This window comes from Kogia breviceps, chromosome 17 (assembly GCF_026419965.1).
Source record: "Kogia breviceps isolate mKogBre1 chromosome 17, mKogBre1 haplotype 1, whole genome shotgun sequence".
Lineage (NCBI taxonomy): Eukaryota > Metazoa > Chordata > Mammalia > Artiodactyla > Physeteridae > Kogia > Kogia breviceps.
This window is the reverse complement of record NC_081326.1, coordinates 40,665,987-40,680,001: the sequence shown is the minus strand read 5'-3', so window position 1 is coordinate 40,680,001 and position 14,015 is coordinate 40,665,987. Positions and strand designations below refer to the sequence as shown.

Sequence of the window (14,015 nt, the reverse complement as noted above, 5' to 3'; positions counted from 1 at the left end):
CTAATCCAGTGGGCATGGACAAGTTGCCTAATCTCTTTAAAATTCCCAGTCCCCATCCATAACATGAGGGGAGAAAAAGTACCTGATTCATAGATTTCTTTAGGAAGAGAGGAGAAACCAGACAGGAAAACCCCTGACACATGGTGAACACAAGCTGATGGTTATGATGATTGTTTTGATGGCTCACTTCTATTAGGAACTAATCAAGGTACCTAGCTCTTACTCATTGTTCAGAATAAATGGTTTTTTCCAAATTACTTAATCTTCTATGTTTTTCTCACCACTCAGGTTAATATATTTGCCTTTTTCAATGCTAAAATAGGTGATTGGCCCTCTGAAAGTAGAATCTTCCTATTTAGTGATGTTCTTAAAACACTATGTCTTATAATGAAAAGCAAGACAAAGTGTAAGACTGCCTTTGACAACAATATCTAAATAATGTAGAATGTGGTAGCATGATGGGAAAAAAAGCATTGATCTGGAAATCATAAGATGGGGATTCCATACATTCCCTTTTCTGTTGGGATGATCCAATATGGAAACCATATCGGGGTGTTTCATAGACTTGAAACCCGTAACAATCTTAAATTTCCATCCCAGTTTAACCATTTTATTTTAGTCATTAGCTTCTCCTAGTAGAGAAGGCAAAACTTTTCTTTCATCCATCTATCCACTCATTTTTTTCTTTAATTCAAAAAGAATTTTTGAGTGCTTACTATATACACATCAATGAGGTATAGATTTGTGACAAAAGAGAAGCATAAAAAAGATCAATGGAAGTTCTGAAGAGAGAAACATTGCATAGGGCTGAGATTAACTATCCTAACTGGAAAGACTTTTCTGGGGAGGTGGCATTTGAGCTGCCCCTTGAACAGTATTTGTCATGCAACTGGTACTCAGTAAATATTTATTAAATAAATTAATGTTACTGAATCATTCAACTAAATAGTGAATTAGAAAGAGTAGATAAGATTTCAACGGGTGGATGCAGAAAAGGGGATCAGTATGGGGAAGGCAAAGAGACAGGGAAGTGACGAAAAGCACATGGGACACAGAATCTTCTGGGCTTCCAGAACACAGATTACCCGTGGGAAAAGGTATGACGAGTATAATAGCTTGTAGATGCAAGGCTTTAAGTGACAGATTTAAGGGATATTGTCTATTATCTTATAGGAAGTAGGGAGCCATTGACTTTTTAAAATAGATGGTAGACAGAGACATACCTAAGGAATAAGCATAAAGGCATACTTGAGGAATATCGGTTGGGTGGCGGTATACCGGACAGATGGAGAGGAGAAAGATCAGAACAGAGATATTAAGATGGCATCTCTATTGTCCACACAATATCCCCTGAAGGATTAAAAAAAAAGAAAAAAGACTGGATCCAGCACCCCATTTTGCATTGTGTCTTGTGCTCTCATATCCAGGCCCACTTCTTAGAGGCTTATTATGAAAATACACAAATGGTGGTTTATAGTATAAACTCAAAAGTCTTCTGATATAAACACTGAGGAAAAACAGGAGAAAGTGCTACTTACTAACCTGGTCAGAATAAATTTGGAATGAAATATTCTAATTTTGCAAAGAGATGAGGCACGACTAAGGAAGAACATGCATTAACTGGCCATAATTGCTGCTAAAAATTCACATGACATTAAATTACGTTAGTTTAACCTTAAATTAAGAGTCAAGAATGTGCATAGAATAATAAGGTTCTCCCTCCAATCATATAACTATGATGGCACTTTCCACACATGGCCACACAGTCATCTTAGAACTTTCCAAAGGCAGCTCTTCAGGCAGAGAGAGAAGCCACGTTAATCCTTTCCTAAGCTTCCCATTGATTATTATTTAAAATTACCCCATGGTAGCAAAGCCCATAAACAGTTCAAAAGACAACTTCAAAATTCCTTAGCTGCATACTTATTTAGCTATAACATCATTTTTCCTGAAAGATTCATGTATAACCAAACATCTAATAAGAGGTTAAGTAAATTATAAAATACCCATTTGTTAGAATAACTTAAATAACTTAAAAGATACTAGAATTTCTATTTCAAGGGATATTTTGCCTGATGTTAAACAAAAGTTTGATCTGACACCATCTATAAGATATAACTGTATAAAATATTCATAGAAGAAAATACAGGGAAGGACATGCAGCAAGATGTTGATAGCAATTTTCTGAGCTAGTCTGTTTCTGAGTCAAATTTTTTTCATTTTTCTCTATTTTTTCAAATAAGTAGGTATTAAATTTTTTTTAAACACCTTTATTGGAGTCTAATTGCTTTACGGTGGTGTGTTAGTTTCTGCTTTATAACAAAGTGAATCAACTATACATATACATATATCCCCATATCTCCTCCCTCTTGCGTCTCCCTCCCACCCTCCCTATCCCACCCCTCTAGGTGGTCACACAGCACCGAGCTGATCTCCCTGTGCTATGTGGCTGCTTCCCACTAGCTATCTATTTGACATTTGGCAGTGTATGTATTAGTCCATGCCACTCTCTCACTTCGTCCCAGCTTCCCCGTCCCCATCCCCGTGTCCTCAAGTCCATTCTCTACGTCTGAGTCTTCATTCCTGTCCTGCCCCTAGGTTCTTCAGGACCACTTTTTTTTTTTTTTTTTAGATTCCATATATATGTGTTACCATACAGTAAATAAGTAGGTATTAATTTTATATTAAAGTCCAACTTAAACAATAAATGGAGTCCTTCTACCAGGGGCTGCTACTAACTCTAGAAAACAGTAGAGCTGGAGCTGGGATTCAAAGAGATTTCTGCAACACAAATATAAAGGTTTGGTTTATGAGACTGTCACAGTGGGTAACACATGCATAGCACTCAATAAATAGTCAGTGAATGAGATATAGCATAGAATAACAAGTTGATTTGAGTTATTCCCTTTTATAAAATTTCAGTTGGTTAGCATGATGCCAAGCAAAACACGTAAGTGGTTATAAAATGTTAATTTCTACCTGATTGTTGTAGCAGAACTGGAGGAGCAAAAGCCTGGGGAAAATCTAGGTGTTCTTCATTAGCTATTTCTTGGCCCTACATTTAAGCTTAAAGTTTTCAAAACACAGATCCAGATACTCTAGTGAAGTTACTACATAGGGAGGTACCTATTTTGGATAGCCTGAACTCCCCCTTTCACTAAGGATTATACAGTACTTTTTTGTTTTAATTTTTGACATAAATACTTCAGTGTTTTAATTGCTTTCCTATCTTCTTAAATAGTACATATGGAACTTTCCTGTAGACTCAACTCACTCTTAGGAACATTAGTTACTACATTATCATGTAATATAGTAAGTTCTTAAAGAGATTCTCATACCCCAAATGCTATGATTTTTGAGTTGTGAGATTTGTTTTGTCCTTTACTTACAGTTTCTAAAATGTGCCTTGCAGTGTCACACTTCTGTACTTTTTTACACACATTTTCTCTTTGCCTAGAACACCTCCCAATGAATTCTTGGTCCACCTATTAAATTCCTACACATCTCTCTCATCTTTCAGTAGCCAGCTTTCCTGACAGCTCAGACTCAGTTATTCCTCTCTGTGTACCTTATACTCCTTGATTGCTATATTAGCTAACCCCAAAACCTAGTGACTTAAAGCAATACATATTTATTATATCACACAGTTTTTGTGGGTCAAGAATTTGAGAGTGGCTTAGCTCGGTGGCTCTGGCTCGGAGCCTCATAACATTGTGATCAAGATGTTGGCCAGGGTTGCATTCAGCTGATGGCTTGACTAGAGCTGTTGGATCTATGTGCTGGCTAATTTGCTGGTTGATAGCAGAAAGCCTCAGTTCTTCACCAAGTGGACCTCTCCCCGGGGCTGCTTGAGTATCCTTACAACATGGCAGCTGGCTTCTCCCAGAGTGAGTGATCCAAGAGAAAGAACAATAAGAAAGCCACATTGCTTTTATGTTCTTATCTCAAATATCACACATCATTATTTCCGCCACATTCTATTCATTAGAAGTAAATCACTAAGTACAGCCTACACATAGGGGAAGAGAGCCCAGCTCAATCTTTTAGAGGGAGATTAAAGAATTTGCAGGCATATTTTAAATCCACCAAGATTGATCTTATGGCATTATAATTATTTATTTGAACACTTTCATTTTTAGGTTGTTTTTTAGGACATCCTTAAAGCATTTATTTTACCCTAAATAAACTAGAGATCTGGGCAGTGACTATAGGAAGTTAAAGAGTATTCAAACTTTGAATTTTATCTTCCACTTATTAGATGTGTGTCTGACTTTAGTCAAGTTATTTACTCTGAATCTCAGCTCCCTTGTCTTGAAAGTGGGAATCGTAATCATCAGCCCTGTTGTTAGGATGAGGTGGAATAATACAGCTGAGAGTCCACTGCAAACTGCAAGGTACTGTATGACCACATTAAGTACTGAACCAGCCAGGATGCAGTCAGTACTGCAAGCCCTGTGTTAGTAGAGTCTGGCTTCCTGAATTTACCACCTAGTTTACTTATCAGCCACCATGCAAGGGCCCCTTTATCGCCTCTCCTCTCCTCTCTGCCTCGGAATATCTCCAAGCTTATAACACAGAGTTTTGCACATAGTAGCTAATCAATAAGCATTTGTTGTTGTTCACTATGATGCTGACAGTTGTCCTGGGTTTCTTTTCATTTTGGGTAAAACAGAGGGAACTTTTTAAATAGCAGTACTTCACAAACTAGAATAGAAAGTTACTAAGAGGTACAGGATTATGAATTAAGAAAGAGTATACACTCTGGGAAGGGACAGTCTTGAGTTAAGCTCTGACACTCAGAAGCTTTGTGAATTCTGTGAACTCTTTAAGCCTGTTTCTTCATCTGTAACATGGGGATAACAGCACTGATTATTTGACAAGGTCATAATGAAGATCAAAGGAGATAATACATGAGAAGCATCCAGAATACTGCCTGTCACATAGTAAGTACTCCATTAAGTGTATTATTATTCATCATATGATTATGATTATTATGAAATGGCTCCATCATTAATATGGGAAACGTGTTCAAACCCATGAACGATGGCATCCTCCTGCTTGCAAGTCCCATTTTGCACACTAAGATGACACTGAGTCCAGGAAAGAGTACTCTTTAAGGCTTGCCTTACCTACCTGGGTGGCTATCTAAAACAGCCTGTCTGGCTTGAGCTATTTCCATTTGCTGTCTTTATGAGCCCAGAGGCATGCACAGCTATGAGCACATTTCAGAAATTTGAAAAATAAACAATGAAATGTCTCATGCTTGCCACACATGTATTTTTCCTACCATGATTTAGGTTGGCTGGTTCTAAACCATAAAAAGTTTATAATAAGAAAGAAAAAGAAAACGAAATTTGCCAGTTTAAAACTCTAACGCCAGCCCCCAAAACTTTCCAACTCAATGTTAAGATGTGAACCAATATGTTCATGAAAGATTTAATAATTACTTTGCTTATGAAAGTTTAAACATCTGCTTAAGTGAGTAAAAAGGCTCCCACCCAGGCAGAATAAGTTGCTGTACCCATTAAGAAGGTTTTACAAATCATCAGACTACATATTCAGATGAAAGGAAAGCCGCATTTGCTGCACAGCCTCTAACTATTCAATTATGTATGGAATGAGTTTGTCCACCAGGTCAATCAGGTTTTGTTTATTCCTTCAACGGGGCTCTTGACAGCATCAGTGTGAAGGCAGTTTCCGAAGGGATTGCTGAGCTTTTCAATAATGTATTTTTGAGAACACATATACACGAACTAGGCCATGACTTTTTCTTTAGGTTATTTTACAGCTCAGTTCCATGAATACAGAGTTCATTATCAAATGGACTGGGAAATTATAGGAGGTCACATCACATTCCTTAAAAGAAGCATAACATTACTCTTCGGGCTTTCATATGCATTACTCCTTCTGCTTGGAATATTCCCCATCCCAACTCCATCCCTGTAACTTTTAGCAGGTTAACTCTTCATGGGTAACTACTCGTGCTGTGGGAATAAGTTGGATCTCTCCAGAAAGCCTTCCTTGGCCTCCTTGACCAGGATGGTTATCCCCATCACACCACTTTGCTACCATATTGTGGCACTTACCACCTGTTACCGCAGTTACTTGTCTAACTGCCTGTCTCTACCATGAAACCCCAAGTGCTGGGAGGGCAAATTAATATACCAGCATATGGTAGGAGCTCAGTCAATTCCTGTAGAAGTAATGAATACATTCTCCAAATCACCCAAACAGCACTTTTTCTTCTTTTTCTCCTTCTATCCAAACTTTAACAACTCTTGCCAGTTTTATTTCCGAAATATTTCCTGAATCCTTCTCATCTTTTCCTACACTATTTCAGCTGTCTCAGTCCAAGTCCAGCTAATCTCCTGGCTGAACTTCAGTTTTGCCCTGTGAATATATATAGTGAGTAGAGTGAACCAAAACGAAAAATCCACTGCTAACCCAAACTTTCAGTGATTCCCTGCTGTCAAAGGACAAAGGACAAAGGATAAAGCCGGCCCTTCAAGTGGCATGCCAGGCCTCTGCGGTCAGTACCTCCTGATGCGCGCCCCTCCTATGTCTCAATTCCTTACTTTTGCATGAGCTCTCCCCTCTCCAAAGAAGGCTAATATTTATTGAGGGGCAGAGAGGCAAAATAACCTATCAACATAAGATAAGAGGCAGGATTTGAATTCTACAGGCTGTTTCTAACCACAGTGCTGCGCTGCCCACCCAATGCTATTGCTATAACCCTAGTGCTTGACACACACCCCATACTCCATAAATGTGTGTTGAATGAATGAATGAATAGTTGGGGGGAAAAAAGAAAATAAAAAACACCAAAATATAAACTATCCAGTGGATCTTCTGCCTCTTTTCTCTTGTTTCTCAGAAAGTTTGGGGAATATTGCAAAACGACCTCTTAAAAGATTTCCAGCGCACATTAGCACATTAAAGGCTAAGAAGTGCCTCAAAAAATGGCGTTTGTTTAACTTTTTTCAATCGAAGAGTTCCTAACTGTATTTGAACAGAGAATATTTTTTTTAAGAAAAAGGAAAGAAAGAAAAGAACACCTACCAACACCCCTACTCTGTGAAAGACTGAAAGGACTCCCATCTAAGAGTATACAGTGTGCACCATCAGTCTCATGATAATCTCCAAGTATTTTTTTTTTTAATAATGGAATTTTCAGGATGGAAATGACCTTTGAGCTTTTCCAGACAAAGTCCCCCATTCTATAGTTGAAGGATTAAGCGGCCCAAGGTCACTCAGCTTATTTGTGGCAGAAATAAAACCGGAACCAAGGCCTGTCAACACCCACCCAGTGGGTCCTTTCCATCACTCCACACCAGTGATTCTCAATGTGCAGTGACCTCTGTCCCTCGAGGGACGTTTGGCAATGCCCGGAGACATCTTTGATGGTTACGGCTGTGGGGAATAGGGGAGAGGAGGGGGATTACTGCTAAATATTCTACAGTGTACATGATAACCTCCCACAACAAAGAATTATCTGGCCCCAAATATCAATAGTGATGATGTAGAGAAACCCTGCCCCACACTAAACAAAAGAAAAAGCAAACTCTCTAGTGAACAGGCTAGAGCTTTCATTGCAATGTTTCCCACTAGCCTGCACAGTGCTGCATTATATTTGAAATAATACTGGCATATGAAACTGAAATTGTTCTTTGAATCCCTGAAAATAACTGCTGTTGGAAAAAGGCTTAGATTGAAAAAAAAAAACACAATTCCCCTCATCAAGGGTTTAGGAAAATGGGTTTGGATACTATCAACCAAAAAAAAAAAAAAAAAATTCAAAACACTCTTCTTTTCCATACAATTCCCTCAGAAGAATTCTTGAATAGATTAACATTTTTAAAATATTGCATTTACTAAGCAAGACCTCAGGATAAGGCCTAGGAAATCACTGAGGAGCAAGGGCGATGGGCCAGCATGAGAGACTCTGTTCTCAGTGAGACTCTCTCCCACAGGGGCCCTGTACCCCTGGTCCCAGGTAATTTCCCCTCTCGTCAGGTCAATGTGAGCACAGCCCTCCTGTGTTCGCTTGTTTGTTTGAGTGAGAGACCCTGGAAGCTAAGCCTGGGAAAGGACTATCTAGGGTAACGTCAGGATGGGGCCGCAGCTACACTGGGGGCTACACGGAGGATACCCACAGGCAAGCCCCTGCTTTCCAAGAAAGCAGCTCACTCTTGGGAGTGCCTTCGGAGAGTTTCCTCACTGGGTTAATGTGCCATAGTTCTGTAAGATGTCATCACTGGGGAAGCTGGTCAAAGGATACACCCAAGCTTTCTGCACTATTTTTGCAACTTCGTGGGAGCTGAAAATTATTTCCAAATAAGAAGTGTTTTTTTTAAATGATGTGATTGGTAGTAGATCTATTTTGGCTTTGTCTGTGGTCCTTTGCTAAAACAGAAAACACCTGGTTACCTGATTGGTGGGGGTGAAGGTGTATGCACAGGGACACAGGGGAAGAGGGCATCATAAAGTGTCACTAACACCGAAGAAGTGCTGCATCCATCAGACCCTCTTCCAAAGGGACAAGGAGCTAAAGAGGAATGAGACCCAAATTAGACTTGATGGAGAGAGGATGAGTGGGAGGAATGGACCAAGCCCTGGTGGGTTTCCCAGGTAACAACCCTCGTGGGCGCTCTAACGAAGCTGTGAGACGACAAGGGACAGTATATCGGAGAGTTCTTCGTGCCTAGGAAAGCGATAACAGAGGAAAAAGCACAAGAGGAAGATACAAGTAATGACTTAGTAGGGTTAGCATGACTTGAATCCTGAATCAACAAAATCCCACAGATTTAAATGCTATCCATCCAGCGAAAGTGTGCCCAGGCAATAATGGAGTTATCTTTGAGGTAGAAAGAAATGGGAGTCAGGAAATCTGCAGTCACATTCCAGATGTGTCCTATCAGGCATTTGTTGTGTCTCCTCGGTCAGGTCACTCAGATTCAGTTTCCTCATCTGAAAGTCAGGGAATTGGTACTAAATTGCTAAGATCCTTACCTGTCTGTCTCTGCCTAAGACTATTCTAAGAGGTTGGATACCCTCTGTTGATTTAATAAAAAATAAAACCTATTCATGGATGGCAACAAGTTTCCTATAAATTTTCCAATGCAAATTAGCTCTTTGGGGCTTCCCTGGTGGCGCAGTGGTTGTGAGTCCGCCTGCCGATGCGGGGGACGTGGGTTCATGCCCCGGTCCCGGAGAATCCCACATGCCACGGAGTGGCTGGGCCCGTGAGCCATGGCCGCTGAGCCTGCGCGTCCAGAGCCTGTGCTCCGCAACGGGAGAGGCCACAACAGTGAGAGTCCTACATACCGGAAAAAAAAAAAAAAATTAGCTCTTTAATAAATGGTAGTAGAATAACATGGCAATTTTAGTGCCAGGGAGAATCAGCTCAGAAGTTAAAGAACTCTCATTTCCACCCTCTCGGACTCGTTCTCAACCATGGACGGGCCTCACAGATACAATGATTTCTCAGAGAAAAAGCTGTCTGAGAGAAAGGAGTTGCAAAGCCTAATGTCAGGTCTTCCAGAGGCCTGCTCTCCCCCAGTGAAACGCACCCCCTCTAAGTGTTCAAGGTCTGCTGAATCCTGCACAACATGCCCAAATCACAGAGGAGCAGTTTCAGAAGAGGTGGAGAGAATTCCGTGCCTGGAGGAGCCAGCTTGTGGGGTTTTAGGAAGAGGGTAGGATTTATGTCTATAATACCCTTATTCTGCCTTTTCACATACTGAAACCCAATAAAGTATTTGTATGATTGGCATTTTTTTAAAGCCTGTGGTTAATTCAGTCAAGGCTTATGTCTGGATTATGCAGTAGGGTTCTGAAATATGTTAATGCTTCGTTAATCACATATTCACTTTTCCAGAGCTGAAATTCACCACATGTAGTCCATGGATCTCAGGCCAAATCAGAAGGATTCTTTATGTGTTAATTGCTTCCCTTTCATCAAGGTGCTGTGCATGTAAGGGGTCGTGCTGGGCGTCGCCACCGAAGAGTATCAGCCACTGCCTGAGTGTTAGCTCACTTTCAAGTCACCCAGGATGCTCGGCTGCAGGGAGAATAGTGGTGATTTCAACATATCTTCTTCATTTTTATTTTTTTATCTAAAAAAATCTTTTTATTAATTTTTATTGGAGTACAGTTGCTTTACAATGTTGTGTTAGTTTCTTGCTGTACAGCACAGTGAATCAGTCATACGTATACACATATGCACTCTTTTTTAGATTTCCTTCCCATTTGGGTTACCACAGAGCACCGAGTAGAGTTCCCTGTGCTATACAGTCTGTTCTCATTAGTAATCTATTTTATATATAGTAGTGTGTATATGTCGGTACCAATCTCCCAATTCATCCCATCCCCCTTTTCCCCCTTGGTAACCATAAGTTTGTTCTCTACATCTGTGACTCTATTTCTGCTTTGCAAATAAGTTCATCTCTACCATTTTTCTAGAGTCCACATATAAGTGATATTATACGATATTTGTTTTTCTCTTTCTGACTTACTTCACTCTGTATGACAGTCTCTCGGCCCATCCACATCTCTGCAAATGTCACTATATCGTTGCTTTTTATGGCTAATATTCCACTGTATATATGTACCACATTTTCTTTATCCACTCCTCTGTTGATGGACATTTAGGAGCTTCCATGTCCTGGCGATTGTAAACAGTGCTGCAATGAACATCGGGGTGCATGCATCCTTTTGAATTACGGTTTTCTCTGCATATATGCCCAGTAGTGGGATTGCTGGGTTCCTCTTCATTTTTAGAAATAATTTCCACTGCATCTAGTTTGCTCAGCATTAGTTAGCACTATTCTTTAGTATAAAAAGGAGCAAGGTAGCAAGGACGTGTCAGGGATAAGTTAGTCAACCAAAACTATCAAGACCAACATTTATGTCATTCAGCATACTTATAGTTTAAAATAAAGTTGAATGATTTTAGAAAAGTTTGTCAGTGTTTAGGAGAGCTGAATTCCCTCACTAGCCAATGAAAGAATGGGTCTTAGTTGGTACTGAATCTCCACCATACACTTCCTTTCCCTCTTTCTTCATTCTAATTTTCTGCTCATTTATAAATAGTACTATATTATTTAACCATAACTGCCTCCTATTTAACCCCCCAAACGCCCCCCTTCATGGTCTCTTTTCTTCCATCTTCTTCACCTCTGGTCACTTACCTCAGCATTTACCTAGATCATAACCTTTAACTTATAGGGAACAGGAGAGGGGACCTGACAGCATGGAAACACCATTTTGAGATCGGTGTTTTAAAAGATAACTGAACTGCATTGCAAAAATGCAGAAGCAGAAAGAGAACAGAAGAAAAGAAAGTCAGGAGGGAAAGAGCAAGGGCCTGAATTAGAATAGTAATGACAGTAAAGTCAAGACAGGAACAGATTTATTTTTAAAAATAGGCTGAAAGTAGACTGAATAGGATATGGTTCCTGACGGTAGGACAGTAACAAAGAGGAGAGAATGAAAAACAACTTGAACTTTCTGAACTGTGCTGACAGGTAAATATGGTTCCTTTAACAGAGACAAGAAACCAAGGTGAGGTGTTAGGCGTGAGGGAGTTGATGACTCGAGTTTAGCCATACAGAGCTGCGTTCATGGGTGATGTCCAATGTGCCTATGGACAACCAATGTTCCAAATGGGCAGGAAAACTTCTGGATTTAAAGAGAATAGAGATTAAGAAAATCTTCTCCTTGTTTTCCTCCTTTATTCTGCTCTTCATTTTACGGAATTAAAATATGCATTGAGAAGCTACTGCATGCCAAGTTCTGGAATAGGCATTAGGGAAAAAAAAAAAAAAGAAAGTAAACAGAATGCTCAGGGCACCTGCAAGTTCTGGTGGGAGATAACAGCATAACAATGGCATAAAATGGTGGGATGAGGGGAGGGTTCCCAGAGGAGACTTTATCAGGGATGGACGGTGCTTACTAAGGTTCATTAACTCACCTCACACCTGGAGGGGAGAACACATGCTTTCCACTTCCCTTCATGGTCTAGACATGCCCTGTGGTTCCAGGCAGGCTGTAAGGCAGATTCCCCCCTAAACACAGCCGCATGGACTTCACTTCACTGCACTCACCCACATTCCTTCTGGGCAAGTGATGCTGTGACTTCTTTGTGGGAGACCTTTTGTTAATCTTCTATCTTTTATGTGTAGGCAACAAGGTATTTATCACTAACTCTTGGAATGCTGTGCAACGTTACGACAGAGGTAAAAGTTTAATCCTGCTTCCTGGGACAGCTCTGAAATTGTCCACCACTCTCCCGGAAGGCGTTACCCCCATAGAACACAGAGGTTGAAGCATCTTGACAGAGATTAGGGTGCTTAAGATTCAGGCCAGCCCCACAATTCCACCCCTAGGCACCTACCCAAGGAGGAATGAAAACATAAGGCCATAGGAAGACCTATACAAGACTTATACAAGAATGTTCACAGACACTTTATTCATAACAGTCAAAAACTAGAAACAACCCAAATGTCCATCATCAGCGGTGAATGGATAAACACACTGTGAAATGTGTCTCCGGCTGCAGCAGCTGGACGGTTGAGGTGATGCTGTGAAATATTACCCAGCAGTATAAAGGCAGGGACAGCAGATACAATAACACGGATGAACCTCGAAAGCATTATGCTGAGTGAAAGAAGCCAGCCTGGAAGACCCCACTTACATGACTCCCCCTACATGAAACTCTCGAGAAGAAAAAGCTATAGTTCCAGAAAGCAGATCAGTGGTGCCCAGGGCACAGGGGAGTAGAGGAGGAGATGGACTGCACAAGGGAGCATTTGGGGCGATGAAAATATTCTCTGCCATGACTGTGCTTACATTACTGGATTACATTTTTCAACGCTCACCGAATTGTACACTTCAATTTGGTAAGTTTATTTTATGTAAATTATACCTCAGTAAAACTGATTGGAAAAACAGTCACGCAGGGCTGAGTAGGAGGCCCGGGCACGCTGAGCTGGAAGATGCCGGCGGTTCCCGGGAAGCTCTGAGCCAGCACTACCTCAACCCTCCAGCTGCTGCAGCCCGAGAACACCTCTGTTTTATTTATTTATTTAAAAAAAAATTTTTTTTTTTTTTTTGCGGTACGCGGGCCTCTCACTGTTGTGGCCTCTCCCGTTGCGGAGCACAGGCTCCGGACGCGCAGGCTCAGCGGCCATGGCTCACGGGTCCAGCCGCTCGGCGGCACGTGGGATCTTCCCGGACCGGGACCGGGGCACGAACCCGCGTCCCCTGCATCAGCAGGCGGACCCTCAACCACTGCACCACCAGGGAAGCCCAACACCTGTGTTTTAATGCTTTGACCTCAGACCCCGACACCCACTGGCCGTTTCAGATTAAGGTTCCAATAACTCACTCTCACCTTGCCACCCACCCTTAGGCCAGAATCAGCCTGCTCATCCAGACAACTGATAATATATAATCCTAACCTCCTCCCACCCTGGACTAGGGATTACGCTCTAAGGGTTCTGACTACTCAGTACCTGAAACGTGGACTCTTGGCTCTTCTGTTGGTCTCATTTTCCTAAAGCGACAAGGGGCTGGGCTTATTTGTTTTCTCAACACTTAAAACTACAGTTTCTCTACACTGTCTGACTCTCCATGGTCCTACTGAGATCTTGCTTTTCCGTTATCCCTGCGGCCGTAACCCCAGGGTTGATGCATGCCCAGGTCCAGGGAGCAGGTCCATTTAGGAAGGGAGATAAGGGTCCCAAAACGTAAAACGCATCTTTACTGCAGCGCAACCCTTTCAGTGTGAGAGAGGCCCTGAGTGAGGACACGTGCTGAAGGACTGTTTCTCCATTACTATCTGCCTGTTCCTCCGTCTCACTGATGTTCTTAAACAAAATACAAGTCTGAACTGCCCAAACAGCTACATTTTTAAGTGCTATTTTCAGAATTTCAATAACTACTAATAAAGAAGGTTTGTATCAGAAACCTTATGAAAACCATCTTTTGTACACTTGATGTCATAGGAAGTAAAC

The 14,015-nt window shown here is 41.1% G+C and overlaps 1 protein-coding gene across 3 annotated transcripts in view; it reads right to left on the bottom strand.

The window, feature by feature from the left end:
* CPQ (carboxypeptidase Q) overlaps nt 1-14,015 on the bottom strand; it is a 438,744-nt gene that overhangs the window by 250,662 nt on the left and 174,067 nt on the right. The window lies entirely within an intron of this gene.